Below are 16714 nucleotides of genomic sequence, written 5' to 3' on the forward strand. Positions count from 1 at the left end.
TCTTCTCCTTCAGCTCTCTCTCCCCAGAGATACCTCATTTCACACTCCTTTGCATTTCAATACAACTACTTCCTCCTTTACCATGTAAGCAGGGGCATTGGATTTTCTTAATTTTTGTGTTTAACACCACAACAGCACCTGTTGAGAAGTACTGCTCAGCCCCGCAGTTAATCCAGTTTGTACAACTCTCTACTGAACATGTGCTGAACTTGGTTAAATTTGCATGTATGTTTACAGGGATGGCAAAAGGCACAAACCTGTTATCAGAGCAGGAAGTGTCAGGCAATTTTAATTATAGCTGGTGTTACCAGCTCTGCCTATAATGCTCAGTTCTCTTTGTTTTGTTCTCTTTACTCTTTCTACAAACTGTTTTTACATCACTCCATTTAACCCTTTCTTTTTATTGCCACATTTTAAGCTTACAAAATACTTCAACAGTTAAGACTCCACTTTAAAAGTAACAATCCAACATGCACAGTATTAGATCACTTTGGATAAGTCTGACCAAGGCTCTGCTTGGGGGGAAGAGTACAAATAACCAATCAGCAAGGGAGGCAGCAGACATATTGTTTGACAGGAGGGAGTTGGAGGGATGCCGTCGCAAGGCCTGGAATCAGAGGCCTGCTGAGACTGGAAGAGCATGTCGTGCACAGATATTTTAGTGTCATAGCCCAAAGAGAGCCACAAAACAGGCCAATGCAACTTAATTTAGATGTTCCAGAATTTTTATCATGTCAAAGGGCCACAAAGAAACACAATATGGAGAGGACACAAGCGATTCAAAGCCAACTTACAAGTCAGTCCCAAAGAGGAGTGCTGCATTAAAAGATGCAGCACAAATTGGCTCAAGATGTACCTTGTAATATGCTTTCCCTTCCTCAACACACACAACCCTCTGCACTAGTTCCCCAATATTCTTGAAGCACGACAACCATGTTGAGAGTTAAAGATCAATGTTTTCGCTATTAACAGCTTGAAAAGAAAATGTATTCACAAGCAACCAGCTCTACATCAAAACTCATCATAAGAAATAAGTGCCTATCTAAATAAGACTTGACCTTCGCAGGGTTGGAAGAATCGGAGAAGTGGTCTTCATGGTATAATGTTTGGGTCTAAACCCAAGGACAGATTCAGAGGGAGTACAGTGAGCAGTACCCCCTTCCACTGTAGCAGAGTGCATTCTCCATTCCCAACACTGGTGGGGGACACCTGGGGTGGCCAGGCAGGAAGGCAGCATAGGAAATTGCCCCACCCAGGCATCCCCTATAGCCCTGAGGGCTCAACCAACACCCCACATATGGTTAGGCTGCAGCACAGACCACACCTGCTGCATCAATACCTGTTAAAATCCTGGATCTTCCTAGGACAGAATTTTATATCGTTACATTGCTTAGATGCTTCTACTCTTCGTTTGCCCTGAAACTTCAGGTAAGCCACAGAAATTATTACACACTCCAGTTACACGTGTGTTTTGGGAAAGTTTTCAGAAGCAGTGTTACACTTTTCACTACTCTCAGTTCCAGCAAATCTAGGCTTTGTTCGAATTTCCAAGCTTAACCTATTCCTGAAGCATGTGGGGTACCATACATGTTACCCAAATGTAAAGTTATATCAGCTGTCACTCTGATCATTACCGAGCAACTTAAAAGGTTAAAAAAAAAAGAAAAAGAGCTGCCACTAAACAAATATAGAGCATTTCCACCAAAGAATGAAGGCTAAATATAGGGTTGTTTCACCTCGTATTATCTGACTATTCTCATTCCTTGGTTAATTAGGAAATTCTGCAAGAAGCAGAGAAAATGGTACGGATTCAATATATTGCTACCCTGGTTTGCACACGACTTACCACAATGCCAGTCAGTCGGAGAGACAGGCATACAGAACACATGATCACTGCAAACAAAGTGCTCATTAAATATTTTAAGTGTTCCAGAATCTCTCAGCAGCTGGACCAGAAGAATATTTTTCTAATAAGACTGTAAGAACTCACAGATAATTAAGTTCCTGTGGCGATGCAAAAGAGCCTGTCTGGCAAAATTTGGATAATCCTGCTGATGTAAAGAGGTACTGAGCCTTCAACCAACAGATCATCTAGATGAAAGGTAAATCAGAACGTCCTCCCCAAATCTCCGTCTGGTTTATCAGGCTAACCATCAGCTTTGAGACCAAGGCACCCCATGAAACAGGCCAGGTCCAGCCCACCTTATCCTACGGAAGCTGCAGCTGCAGGGAGTCCTGCAGCCAAGGGGCCCACAAAGCCAGGCAGAGAGGCCATGTGTTTGGCGGTGGCTGCCACAATTGCAGTGTAGCTCACCCACCTGCCCAGCGGATTGGATGTTTAACTGTTCTAATCGGAAATTCCGGCTGCCACTCTTCCCCCGCCATGTCCGGTGTTCCGGGACATTCATTTACCGGCGTAAGTGTGCCATAGAACAGGAAAGAGGGCCCCCACACAGGCTGATTTGCCCTGGGCCCTGCACCCTGCTATAGTAGCCTCTGCCGATGGATCAGTGGGCCCCAAAACCATACCTTGCAGGGGGCCCCAACAAATTGTAGGCCGGCCCTGGAACTGGCACTGGTTTTCCAGTTTTTAAACATTCAAACAGAAAGAGACCTTCTCAAAACAGAGTTTTTAGATCAAGAAAGTGTTGGGCTTCTCTCTTTCGCACAGTTTTACCTTTCTTGGGATAAGGTCTTCAGTTAGTATTTAAGTGACCTGGAAACAACAGTATTTACCAGGAAAACAGAAAGATCCGTGAGCACTGGCACTCACATAAAACAAACTTATGAGGATGGAAAAGCAAGTCAGCTGGGTCTCACATGAAGACTCAGGTAGCACCATGACTAGAGTACCACCCCCAGTGCCAACCCCAGGGTGAGGGCACAGAAATCCAGAAGCATTTGTGTTGCCATGTTGCCAAACTGGCAACCACTATGCCAACAGCAGCACAGACAGACACTGATGCTCCCCAACCTGTTTGACACTGCCACCCAGAGTACTCAGCCATCAGGTTACACCCCTGCCTGTTGGTACGATGTGGGGTCCTTGTCCATGTCACAAAGGTTGTTTAAGTACAACCTATAAAGCTTCTGTGCTATGAGGGAAAAAGTAGCCTGATGTGATCAGTCGGAAGACAGAGGACCAAACATCAGAACAGTAAAAAAAAAAGGAAGAAAGAAAATTATACCCTCCCCACAGCAGGGTTATTTTGTAACTGTTCAGGCTGACCCTGGGGATTCATTATCAAAGCCAAGGAAAAGAAGCACAGTTCAGTCTTCAATATCAATCAGTTACAATTACCCAACATTGATAGTTACAAAAATTCATTATAATTTTTTTAGAATTTAATTGCATTATATCACAATAACCATAAACTAATTTTTGTAATCACCATAAGCATCTAACCTACTGAAGATTAAAGTCTCTCCACTGTTCATGCTTAAAATATCATACCATTATTTTACAATATTTAACCACTGACAGTATTTGACCAGTCAAAAAAAAAAAAAATACTTGGGTGTGTGTGCATGTGCACGCTAGATTGTCATTAAATAATGGCAAAACAAGATAAAGAGAGGGGGCAGGAAAAAAAGCAGCGTAAATTAATATGAAATAAATGGGTATGGCGGATTGAAAGAAGAGCTAATTATATTTAAAATGAATGTGGAGCAAGAGAAGAAAAAATACAAGAATGGTAAACATCTCTGAACAGTTGCCAGGAATAAGAGGGCTTTAAAGAGGGACTTAGAGGTCAAGAATAAAGAATGTGAATAGAAACAGCAGAAAATTGAGAAGTCACAAATTGGAGAAAACCTCAAAGGAATTATGTTGAATCTAAAAGAAAAAAAAATTAACAAAGCATAAGACAAAAACAAGCAGTAGTGGAACACAGGTTGAAATGTAGGCAGGAAAGGCTGTACAATCCCCTTGAAAGCATAGAAAAGGAATATGAGGATGAGCAAGCCAGTCAGGGGATGAGGAGGGTTAAATAAGCAAAGCAGCAACACAAAACCAGTAATCATGCTGGGGTGGATAGATTGAAAATAGGACAGCTATCAAGGCCAAGAAGAGGACCTTGAAACAGTCCTGGTAAGCAGGAGCCAAGGCGTGAATCAGAAGCTTGGGCTGGTAATCAAAAATAAATATGCTAATTTCTGCTATAATTAAAAGAAACTACTATAGACTGCCACACCAGGAGGATGAGCTAGACCTGGAATTCTCCAGACAGCTCTCAGAGGCCGTATGGTCGAGAGATATGGTTGTCATGGGTGACCTAAACTACCCTGACATCTGCTGGGAGGAGCAGTCAGTCAAATCTAACTGCTCACGTAGGTTCTTAACCTGCATACAGGACCCTCCACCTAACACAGGAGGTATACGGTCCCACTAGGGGGAATGCCTTGCTGGACTTGGTGTTAGCGAAAGGGGATGACTTGGTGGGGAATCTGCAGGTACAAGGTAACCTAGGGGATAGCGACCATCGACTGATTGAACTCATTATCCGGCAAAGGGTGGGTAAACTAACCAGCAGACTTCAGCAAGGCTAACTTCAGTGTGCTCAGGAGATTAGTTGGCGAGGCATTAAAGCTCAAGAGCATTGGTGAAAAGGAGGTCGAGGAAGGGTGGCCGTTCCTCAAGGGAGTGATCCTACAGGTGCAGGAGACAATCTCATTGCACATAAAAGGGGGCAAAGAGGCCAAGAAGCCCTCTTGGCTGAACAGGGAAGTCCAGGAAAGCCCAAGGGCAAAGAAATAGGTATACAGGCTGTGGAAACAGGGGGAAGCTACCAAGGAGGAGTATACCTCCCTGGCTAGCACTGGCAGGGAATCAGTTAGGAAGGCCAAAGCAAGATTACAACTTAGGCTGGCGACAAAAATTAAGGACAACAGAAAGTCCTTCTTCGGGTATATAGGGAGCAAAAGGAAACCGCAGGGTAGCACAGGACCCCTACAGGACAAACTAGGGCAACTGGTGACTGGGGGGTGGGGGGGTAACAAAGCTGAGCTCTTCAATGAGTTCTTTGCATCTGTATTCCTAGACACAGACTAAGACAAATCTCCCAATTGGATCATAGACACAGGAGGGACACCAGCCCACCAACTGTTAGCGCAGACTTAGTGAAGGGCTACTTGGAGGGCTGGATGTGTTCAAATCAGTGGGCCTGGCTGAACTTCATCCAAGGGCGCTGAAGGAATTCACCAGTGTCATAGCAAAGCCATGGCAAGGCCGTTCAAGCACTCACGGTGCTCCAGTCAGGTCCCAGAGGACTGGAAAAGGGCCAACGTGGTCCCTATTTTCAAAAAGGGGAGGAGGGAAGAACTGGGAAACTATAGGCCACTTAGTCTCACCTCTATCCTTGGGAAAACTCTGAAAAAAATCATTAAGGATCACATTTGTGGGAGCCGAGCAGGAGAAATAATGCTGAAAGGAAATCAGCAAGGATTCATTCACTGGCCAGGAGTGCCACACCTCCAGCAACATCTGCAGGCGGTCAGCGATCACCTCTTGCCCATGAGGGCACTGCGGCAGCATCTGTGGGTGGTCACCGACCGCTGGTCAGTGCTTACCATCCCCCAACCCCTCTGGCATCTGTGGGAGCTCCCAGCTTACTGCCGCCACCGCCATGTGCCCCCAGCCACTAGGGTCATGCGTTGTTCATGGATTCACTGCAGGTAGATCCTGCCTGACTAACCTTGTTTCTTTTTATGACCAGGTCACAAAATGCTTAGATGCAGGAGGAATCGAGGTAGATGTCATCTACCTAGACTTTAAGAAGGCCTTCAATCCGGTATCACATTCCATTCTCATAAATAAACTGACAGGCTGTGATGTAGATGATTACATGGTCAGGTGGGGGGCAAACTGACTTAGAGGTCACACCCAGAGAGTGGTGGTGGACGGGTTGATATCGACCTAGAAAGATGTAGGCAGTGGAGTCCCGCAAGGCTTGGTCCTTGGACCGGTGCTATTCAATGTCTTCATCAATTACTTGGATGAGGGCATGGAGAGCACCCTGTCCAAGTTTGCAGATGATAACAAATTATGGGGTAAAGTTAACACACGAGAGGGTAGGGAATGGATCCAAGCAGATCTGGACAGGTTAGAAAAATGGGCAGAATGAAATAGGATGCAGTTCAACAAAGATAAGTGCAAAGTGCTGCACCTGGGCAAAAAGAACCACCAACACACTTACAGGCTGGAGGAAGACCTTCTCAGCAGCACAGCAGCAGCAAAGGACCATGGACTTATAGTTGACTCCAAGATGAACATGAGTCGTCAATGTTATGAAGTGATCACAAGGCTAACTGCACTTTATCATGCATTAGCAGATGCGTATTGAACAGATCCAGGGAGGTGATGCTTCACCTCTATGCAGCACTGGTCAGGCCACAGTTGGAGTACTGCATCCAGTTTTGGGCTCCACACTTCAAGACGGATGCAGAGAACCTTGAGAGGGTTCAGAGGATGGCCACTTGAATTGTCAGAGGCCTGCAGGCAAGGCCCTATGAGGAGACACTGAGGGACATGGATCTCTTCAGCCTACGCAAGAGAAGGCTGAGAGGTGATCTTGTGGCTGCCTATAAATTCATCACGTGAGGGCAGCAGGGAATAGGAGATGCTTTATTTACTAGGGCACCCCCTGGAGTAACTAGGAACAATGGCCACGAATTGACAGAGAGCAGATTTAGGTTGAACATTAGCCATAACTTGTTCATGGTAAGAGTTGCCAGAATCTGGAATGGGCTTCCAAGGGAAGTGGTGCTCTCTCCTGCCTTGGGGGTCTTCAAGAAGAGACTGGACAAACACCTAGCTGGGGTATTGTGACACGAGTACTCTTTCCTGTCTTTCCTGCCTAGGGCAGGCGGTCAGACTCAATGACCTACCGAGGTCCCTTCCGACCCTAACGTCTATGAATCCTTGAAACCAGTCAAATTTCCTTGAATATACGTTAGAAAAATGCTACCACTATACCAGTTCTTCACCTCTCAGAATGGGAGGACTGAAAAATACAAGTCAGAGAGCAGAAAGTATAAAAACTTTCCTAATGGCTACAACTACTCTTGCAAATAGCAAACCCTGGCTTTCTTTTTCTTCCTAAAGGCAAGGAATACTAAGGTATAGACAGACTATACCACACAGCTACAAAAAAATTCTTTATACATTTATTAAAACAATTTGCTGGAGTTATTTCACTAAAGAGACTGCTGCCAGACAATGGTGGTGAGCTTATCACCATCTTAGATTTCTGTGGCTAGTAGGCATCTATTAAAAAGAATGTACAACTTCACTCAGTGAGAAGCTTCATCACAAACACTAAAAGAAAGTCTAACACAGGGAAAAACAAACATGCACGCACGCGCACACACTTCTGTTCACTAGAAATCCCTGAGACTATTTCCCCACTATGGAATAAATTATGCAAAACAGCTGTACATTGTGGTAAAGAGAAAAGTGACCAAACGCCAAACATGAGAGCAAGTTGTGCTCGTGGCGTGGGGGAAGTGGTGGGCGCGGCCTGATAGCCGCGTGATCGGTGTTCCCGGCCCGCGCAAAAAGCCTCTGACGTAAAGTCAGAGACATAATCTAATTGGCCGAGCGACCGAGTGTTCAGGGCGTGATCAGTGCATGCAGCAAAGTTCCCAGCTCATGCAGCCTGCACAGCGCGCCTAAAACAAATCGCCGGATGTACTCAGCTCAATCCTATTGGCTACCCGAGCAGTATAACTGGAAAAAAAAAAAAAAAAAGAGAGAGAGAACAGGGGACCCGCGCGATATCGGATAGGCCTGATCACCCTCACCGGAGGTCCTGCGTCCACGAAACCCCTTCCCCCCGGACGCCCCGCCATTGCGACCGAATATATCGTTCAGACGTGTTAAGAGCTCTCGAGTTACTGGCAAGCTTAATCTTGAAACTGCTGTAAGAGAAACCACCTATACGAAAGTGTAAGTAAAGCATTTATTTGTTACACCGCTTCTTTAATTGTTTTCCGTCAACGGGAAGAAAGATAAGGGAAGGAGAAGCAAGGTCCCGCAGCCCTTTCATCCCCGGCCTGTTCGTGCAGCACCTCTCGGGGTCCAAACACCCACCGTCAGGTTGGTCACACATAACAGACAATTCACATCTTATCACCATATCAAGTATATATTGTCAATTGGCTCTGTATCTGGTAAATTACTCCACTATTATAGGGTCTTTTCATACAGAGTTCTTTATCATACAATCATAGGAAATCAAGGTTGAAAGGGACCTCAGTCCAAACCCCTGCTCAAAGCAGGACCATCCCCTAGATCATCCCTGCCAAGGATGCGTCTACCCAGGTCTTTAAAAAATAATAATAATAATCCAAAACTTTAAGGATGGAGATTTCACAACCCCTCTGGGTAGCCTGTTCCAGTGCTTTACTACCCTCCTCATGTGAAAGTTCTTTCTAATATCCAACCTAAACTTCCCTTGCTGCAACCTGAAACCATTGCTTCTTGTTCTATCATCTACCACCACTGAGAACAGTCTAGCTCCATCCTCTTTTGAACCCCACTTCAGGTAGTTGAAGGCTGCTATTAAATCCCCCCTCAGTCTTCTCTTCTCCAAACCAAATAAGCCCAGTTCCCTCAGCCTCTCCTCATAAGTCATGAGCCCCAGCCCCTTAACTATTTTCGTGGCCCTCCACTGGACTCTCTCCAATTTGTCTACATCCTTTCTGTAATGGAGAGCCCAAAACTGGACATAGTACTCCAGATGTGGCCTCAACAGTGCCGAATAGAAGGAAAGAATTACTTCCCTTGATTTGCTGGCAATACTCCTACTAATGCTGCCCAATGTGGCCTTGTTGCAAAGGCTGATGGCATACTGTTTGCCCATATTCAACTTATTTTCCACTGTAACCCACAGGTCCTTTTCTGCAGAGCTGCTGCTTAGCCAGTCAGTCCCCAGGCTGTACTGGTGCACGGGACTGTTCCGTCCTAAGCGCAGGACTTTACACTTCTCTTTATTGAGCCCCATGAGATTTATTTTGGTCTTTCCATGCGTTTGCTAACACTGGTTGGTGACTTTAATTTAAAACAAAAAAGTCACCTTCTAGACAGGATGGCTGTAGGAAATACAATGTTTCTACCTGATTTGTAGAAGAGGTGCTAAGGATCATCCTAGAAGTTATAAACCAGTAAGATTTCACATTCCAACCAGATAAAAGTGATTAAATAGATTGCTTCAGCCAATTTAACACAAAACGGGAGAGAGAACATGGAAATAACTAGTTAAACATTACAATGGCCAGGGTGGCAAAGAAAAAAGTATGCTTCTCTAGTTTACCAGAATTCTCTGAACAAGCCAAGTACAGGAGCATTTAAGTAACAAAACCTGCAGATGAAGTTTCTTTAGCAAAAGACTAAGAACTTCATCAGAATCAACGTAAGTGAATGGACACCCTGGTGACGACAGACAAATTTCAGCCCTGACACTGGAAGGAATCATTTGTACTACTCACTTACTTTCCTGAGTTCCAAATCAATCAAAAATCAAGATAGAAGACAGGCTGACCATTTAGTCAACTTCTCTACTTAATATGCAACATATCAAAACATGTTAAATTCCTTTTGAAAAAGAAATGGAAAACACTGAAATTATGCTAGTTGATAAACTTAATGTGTAACCTCATTTGAAATACCAGAGGTTATTCAGTATTTAGTAATACAATATCCAGTATTTTGAAACTAATAGTTATAAAAATGGAATTACTGTAACTATTAGTGAAGTTGGAAGAAGTTTCCCCTCCAGGTAGTTACATAATAACCTGTCACAGGGACCTTGGTCCCTTCCTCTGCAGCAGCTGCTACCAGTCACTACTGGTTAAATCTACTTGCCTAGACAAACTACTAATTCTAATATGGTTGTTTCCACTACCACACATGATGGGAAAATTAAGAAAAATAATCTTAGTGTAATTCTTTCACTACTACTCAGTATCACATCAACCATATCTAGCCATAAATGTATAGCTAATATCCCAAATCTCTTCAATCCTCTCCAAGTTCAGTAGGCACATTTGCATCAATATTTTTATTTTTCAAGCATATGTCTTACTAGCGTAGATGACAAATCTAAAAGGGCAGAAAGTAAAAGGAAACCTTCCAGAGCCATAGCAGTTTCAATAAATTATCATATTCTTGCAAAGTCACTTCCTTCTTGTTCAACTGATGTCTCTTTGTGCTTACCAAGCACAAAGTGCATTAAATTACAGTAACTTTCTTCTTCAAATATTTGTATTTGAAGAAGAAAGTTACTATAAATTTAACGCACCAAGTAAATGCTTTTTCCACTAACAGGAACACAAAAGCATGTGTACACAATCTGGTTTTCCAAAGGGTCACAGCTTGGCAGTGGTATAATGAATGTCCAAGAGTTGGTACACAGAATCAGGCTATTCACTTCACAGCAGATGTATTCTGATCCTATTAGAGAAGTATTTGAAGACTTATACACCCAATTACTCCATTTTATAGAGTAAGAGCAAACATTAGTTAAAAAAGATAAAGCCTAAAGCACACACCTCATACATGTAGCTCATGCTATTTATTGACTGATACATAAAACCTTTTTCCAATATTTTTATACATGCTGTATAACAGAAGTGTGGTTGCGCACATGTACACACATACCAAATACATGGTTTAAGTACATAGCCTTAGAACTGAAAAAAAAGACTACATATTTACCTAAATTCAAAGTAAGCTATGACCATTAAGTACAAAATAACCCACTTCAATTACTGTTAACATTATGGTATTAGCAACAGGAAAACTGACCAGCTCTAATCATTTTCAAGGCTTCTATTAGCAGCCCTTTGACAGGTGCTTCACCTTCACTCTTTTCTTGCATCAATTATTATGCAACTAAACCAAATCCAAATACAGTAAAATGCAGACAAAGGGATGAAAAAACCGCTATTCAGTTTATGCATTTATATGCAGATCTCAAATAGTTGATATTATGTAAGCAACAGGCAAATAACTGGAACCTGCTTTGAGTTGTGTGATTAAGCGAAGTATGCAGACATGAGTGGACCTGACTGTAATCACATATGTTAAGTTTGTGAATGTGAAAGAGTCCAAGGACAGTCACTATTTACACTGTAAAAATATTACTTTGTTACAGTATGAGTTCCAACAAAACTGTGAAAGTGTTTAGCCCAAGTAATTTGACAAAATAAAAACAAATTGTTGAAATATTGCTAGAACAGTATTGTTACACATATATACAAAGAATACAAAGAAAAGCAAGATGCTCTGAGGAGAAAAGATTACATAGATGACAACCATATCAGAATAGCTAGAACAAGGTATTTATAATAAAAGCTTTAAGAAAAGCTTTCCCCCCTTGCCCTGTAGATTTAACAAAGTCACATAGCCTTCACTATGAATTCCCCTACAGAAGCTACACTTAAAAATAAAAAAAAAAAAATGAGAGAAAGATTGGAAATACTTTTCCCTTATCAACAAAGTTACCAAGCAGACATAATGTATGTCATAAAACAGTAACTCTAGTTTTTGGAAGAATACTAATATTTTTCTGAGGACGCATCACAGGAAAGTTTCTTTAAGTATAGACTTCACAAATTCTAGTGCTGTAAATTGTTGTATATAACTCTAATCAGCTATGAAGTATTCCATTTTGAACCCTTTATATACATAAACTTGTGAACTACATAGAGTACATTATAATACTAGCCCCTTTTGAAGGCACAGAGTAAAAACTGGTATATCATCTAGTAATTCACTATGCTTTGTTGCAAGGAAAAAAACCCAACCCCCCGCCTCACCCAAAAAAACTACTTTCGGATTAACACTAGGATTTATGTTTTCCCAGCCAGTCTTGGGGTTACAACTTTTAGTTCAGGGTAATTCTAAAATACTGGTAACTGGCAGCTGGTATGACAATCTTCTGACAATCATTTAAACTCCAGAGCTGTGCCTTAGGCATGGATATAATTTGAAGGCTTGAGGCTAGAGATTTAAAAAAAAAAAAGAAAAAAAAAGAAGTACAGCGGTCTACCAGCATGGAAACAGCCTCTCCTTCCCTTCCAGTTCTGTTACTATGCTCCTTTTAATTTACGATTATTAGTAAGGTATCACAACATTTTAAATACTGGGACTAGTATATTAGTTTTAAAATGGTAATTTATTTTTAACTCAGAATTAGGAGTTCAACAGTATTACACAATCAGAAAATAAAGTATCACCTTTAAAAGTTGCAGTAATACATTATATATGCCCTATATCCTAAAATTTACATAACTATCCATATTACAGATAGGGCGACTACCACTGACTGTTATTAAGGCTACCATACACTTCCTAATAATAAAATAGTTTTCTGTTATTTATAAAACTTTGCCAAACTTTAATCATTCAAGCTGAATATTTTCCAACCAAATCAGTTTGGCCTTTTCTGAGAACAAGGTTACAGAAAAAAAGTTGTTTTGATCATGTTAAGTTACTTTCTCTTTGAAAATCTCTAGCATCTTCATGCTTTTGAATAGATATAATCTGGCATGTATCACAGATGTGCCACTCCAATTTCCCCTCAAGGAAAAAAAAAGTTTGCACATGCTCAATAGCAACATCTTTCCTCTGACAGCTGAATTACCTAAAGATTCTGTCTGCACTGACAATGCTCTAACCTAGACTACAAAAGCTAGACCAGTAGGACAAATTAGTTGGACAAGGAGAGTTGGGAAGCAGAAGCCAAAAGTATTAGTGGGAGGATAGAAGTAGATATTGGGAGCCAAAAAACAAAGGACTAGGGGCCAGTAAGTAGGAAGGGAGAGACTGAGATCAAACAGTGAGTTAAGAGACTAAGACTTAAAAGAAAAGAAAAGGGAAGCAGACAAATCTAATGAGAAGGCAGAGACTAGGACAAGCAAATGCAGTGAAACAATAGGGTATTAAAATAGAGAGTGGGAGCTCAGGAGGCAAAAAGACCAGGAGAACAAAAAGCATGTGGGGGCCACTTGTGGCCATGACAGGCGAGGAAGAGAAACAAAAGGCATGAAAAGTCATCATAAGCAGGAACCTGAGGTTGCCTTGGGAGAGAGGCTAGTGGGCAGGGACTGGAAATGATGATGAGGGGACTAGCAGTTGTATGAGTCAAAAGGGATGAAAGTAGGGCTTGCTGGGTAGACATGCAGAGTGGCAAAGCAGCTTGAGGAGTAAGGAAGTGGAAAAGGACAAGAACCCAAGAGTACAGAAGAGAAAAGGCTTAGACAGCAGCAGACTGGAGAGGACAGAATAAAAAGGGTCCCTACCATAGAGAGATCAAACAGAAGAGTTAATTCCCAGAGCATGCAAGTAAAATCCCAGAGCCTGGAATTAAATGCAAGATTCCTGAATCTCAGTATTCTTCTGCCATCAGCAATATCCATGAAATCCACTGGCAAATTGCATTACTCATCCCACTGTATTAATGGCAAGATAGAGGATGATATCCTATTGCTGCTATCCATTACTTCATTAACTCAAGTGGCAAATTTTGCGTTAAACCTAAAAACACCTATCCTGCTAATGGCTCAAGCAGTGACATATAGTGACATACCACAGACTTTCCATTCTCTCTCTGCCCTTCCCACTTCCAATTTCATTTTTTTTAAACTAGTAAGTCACATGTGCACACAAAACTGTCAAACGCACACAAATTGCAGATGACGTGCACTCAAAAGTTGCAAAATGCCAGAATCAAGGATCTCTGTGCAGTCGCTATTTGGCCTTTTGTGAATATACAGTTTATTACGTGATGATCGCATGCTCTTTCTTCCATACTGCCTTATTTAGTCTACAGGGGTTGTCAACCAAGGGTACACATTCCCCCCAGGAGTACTTGAGAAGGTCCTGGGGGTCCGTACAGGGACAAAGTGACACCACACACCATCCCGCGCTGCTGAACAGGCCTGTCCACCTGGACGCAGGGGAAGCTCGCATGTGGCACCTGCTGCCAAGCTCCATTTGGATGCAGAAACCCTCCCCCCGCACACGCGTGGCCGCCAGGGGTACACTGCTCCAAAAAGGTTGAAAACCCTTGGTCTATAAGATGGACAGTGCTCACGTAAAGCAGCAATTCAACATTCTCCTATTTACTGAACATGTGGCTTCATTCTTTCTTTATTACATATTAGTCAAAGCCTACTCCTAATGTCTGGCAATTTGACTACTATAAAGTACTTCACCAAACATTAATTTATTTTCACCACAGTACCATGAGAGGGGGAAATAGAAGCAAAGAGATTAGGGTCAGAAGCCCCTGCTAATGTTGATTGCCCAATTTAAGATACCTAGAACCTGAATTTTTAGAGTACTTAGCTTTATGTAGCCCTTTACATGTTCAAAGCACAGCTCACATCAACAAGTGCAGCTGTGAAAGCTCAGCAGTTCTGCAAATCAGCCCAAGTCTGGCACCCAGAAAATAAGGAACACATGATTAGCAACAATGGTTTAAGTGACTTGCTTAGCATCACACAGGAATTCCTGGCAAAGGCAGGCACAGAATCAAAGCAGCATTCAACTGTCTCTCTCTTCCTGTGAAAAACCTTGCCTTATTCATTACACACCTTCCAATTTCCACAACAAATAAAGCAGGATTCCTACAGACAAGGTTCCTTACTACACAGCCCTGACTCAGCCCCAGCCCAGGTCTCAGGTTGTGCCTTGAATCAGGTTGCGCATTCTGTGGGGGAAAAAAAAGAGTATGCAATAATGTAACTGCATCACAATGCATACACACAAGGGACCAAATTAAGATGCACAAACAACCATTAGCACTTAACTTTGCAGCCTTAATGTTCTCTCAACAAAGTTTTGGTGCATAATATAAATACAGAGCAATGCATACGTATTATATAAATATAGTGTGCATGTATCACTGTTTATATATTATGTAAAATCTACCTTGATACAGATATAACATGTTAAACATTCACGCATGATATGCACCATCTACACGTTTTTCCCTTATTGTAGTAGAGGTAAATTCCATGATCAAACTGGAAATAGATCTGCAGGCTTTTGAATGGTTCTAGCATAAATTAAATTATACTTTGCTTTGGCACTAGCTCCCCCTCCAGACCAACCTAACATTACAGTAATTATTATTCTTAAAAAAACCAAAAAAAACCTCTTGACTACATGTGATTGAAATACTCAAATTCAACATTTTCCCCCCAAAACATTATTTCATCTGACTACCTCAAAATTATGCTGAAAAGACTGACCAGAAAATGAATATCCAAAATTATTTTTTATTCTTTTGCACTGCACATAAATATAAGATGTGAAAAGTCATGCAGTCTAAAATATAAATGACATCTAAGGCAATCATTTATACAGCTCCTAAAATGTAAGAACAGACCAAAAAAACCCTGTTTTCAACAGGTATTTTAGTTACCATCTGAAACATTTATCTTCTACATGATTCTGCTATACACTCAAACTAATCTGCTTGTTTGTAATCCCAATGCAGTGATCATAAACAATTAAAATTCAATTTCACAAGAAAGGAAAAACCCATGTTCTTTAGTAATAGTAGCCTTGTTCATTTTCTTACCAAATACATTTGATCTCAAGCAAACAAACACATTTACACCTGGTCTACTGTTTATACCATTTTCCTCCAGCTGCCTAGCTCATTTATTCTGGCAACGTTCTAAACAAACCAAATACCAAAAGAAAAAGAACCGTTATAGCAGATAAGATGACCCTCTAACATTTTTCAGTTGCCAGATATCTTTATATCTCCAATTGCGTATGTATCTAAGATACTGAACTTGTGTGATTCAGCATTCTAGCCTCCAGTTCTTATTCAACCTTTCATTATTGAGTGGCTTGCTAAAAATACAAATAAATAATTACATCCTCCATATAGGAAAAGGTGGCTGGTTCACCTTTTCCTTGCAAGTTGTTAAGAAAATGCAGACTTAATACTCCTCTTCTTTGCTGCACAACATAGATTGATTTCAGCTGGAAGTGTTAAGTATTCATCCAACTTTGGCAGTACACAAGCTTGCTCAGCTGCAATACTGAGGCACCAGCTTATTAAAAATACTCCCATCTAGCAGAACTAAGGTTTGGTGGTTGTGAACTTTCTCCAACCCATGTGAATAGATTACAAACCAAACCCAACCCTAGTGACCACACAGGGTACACGGTAATAGGGCTACAAGTCGGCCTTAACAAACCCTCCTGCTATTTTCAACTTGAGGAGAGTCTGGGCAGGGCCTGGTAACACTGTGAAACCCAAGAACTCCTTTCCCACTGAAATGGCTACTTAAGGGGCCCCTTCACGTTAAGGCAGCCCCTTGAACAGTGCTGACCTGCTGCCACCCCAGCACAGCACCACTGAGCACCACATCACAGGCATCTCAGCCCCAGGGTGAGACGGTGCTGCGGGCATGACACCCGGGAGCAGGATGTGCAGTCCTGGAGGAAGGAGGGCCCTGAGCTCACCCACCCACCCATCCCTGCCCCTACCCAGCGCCAATGGCAGGATGTGGGCCTAACCAGGGGCCGGGGCTCGGGGCCCCAACCAACGGGGATGACAGCCGCCCGCATCTTGCCCCATCCCGCTCTCGTTGCCCGCACTGATCCCTCAATCCCGGGGCAGCGCAGTGGCCCCAAGCGCCGGCTCGGCCCCGAGGAGGGGGGGACGCGCTGCCCTGCTGCACTTCACCC

General features: G+C 42.4%; 1 protein-coding gene across 2 annotated transcripts in view; it reads right to left on the reverse strand.

The window, feature by feature from the left end:
• FUT8 (fucosyltransferase 8) overlaps positions 1–16378 on the reverse strand; it is a 300428-nt gene extending 284050 nt beyond the window's left edge. Inside the window, exon 1 of one of the 2 annotated variants that reach the window (XM_006021405.2) lies at positions 16357–16378. The gene's annotated coding sequence lies outside the window, so the exon portion shown is untranslated. Of the gene's footprint in view, positions 1–14598; positions 14695–16356 lie in introns of those variants that run through there. The other variant, XM_025201353.1, reaches the window with a different exon arrangement.
• Positions 16379–16714: the final 336 nt, after the last annotated feature.

The sequence above is a fragment of the Alligator sinensis genome, unplaced genomic scaffold, assembly GCF_000455745.1.
Source record: "Alligator sinensis unplaced genomic scaffold, ASM45574v1 scaffold768_5, whole genome shotgun sequence".
NCBI classification, from domain to species: domain Eukaryota; kingdom Metazoa; phylum Chordata; order Crocodylia; family Alligatoridae; genus Alligator; species Alligator sinensis.